This window comes from Cupressus sempervirens, chromosome 7 (genome assembly GCF_028749045.1).
Source record: "Cupressus sempervirens isolate cs-2001-9-10 chromosome 7, ASM2874904v1, whole genome shotgun sequence".
Lineage (NCBI taxonomy): Eukaryota > Viridiplantae > Streptophyta > Pinopsida > Cupressales > Cupressaceae > Cupressus > Cupressus sempervirens.
In genome coordinates this window covers 391,150,837-391,151,112 of record NC_143124.1, presented here as the reverse complement: position 1 = coordinate 391,151,112, position 276 = coordinate 391,150,837, and positions in this window count along the sequence as shown.

Here is a 276-nt window from a genome sequence, read left to right as displayed (position 1 = left end):
TTTAACTTTAGCTAAATGTAAAGACAAGTTCAAATCTATAGACCTTGGTATGGGGAGATATCAACTCAACTCCCTCACAACATTATTAGTTTCACCTAGGTCTTATGGTACACCTTCACAAGAGATGAAAATTTTCTCTTCAACTATGACATTATTTGACACATTTGTGTAGTCGTCAATGCCTATTCAAGATGAGAAATAAGATGTGGTTGTTAGAGATTAGATTTATAGAGAATAGAAGTATATGCATAATGAGAATTTCACTCCCTCTCCTAA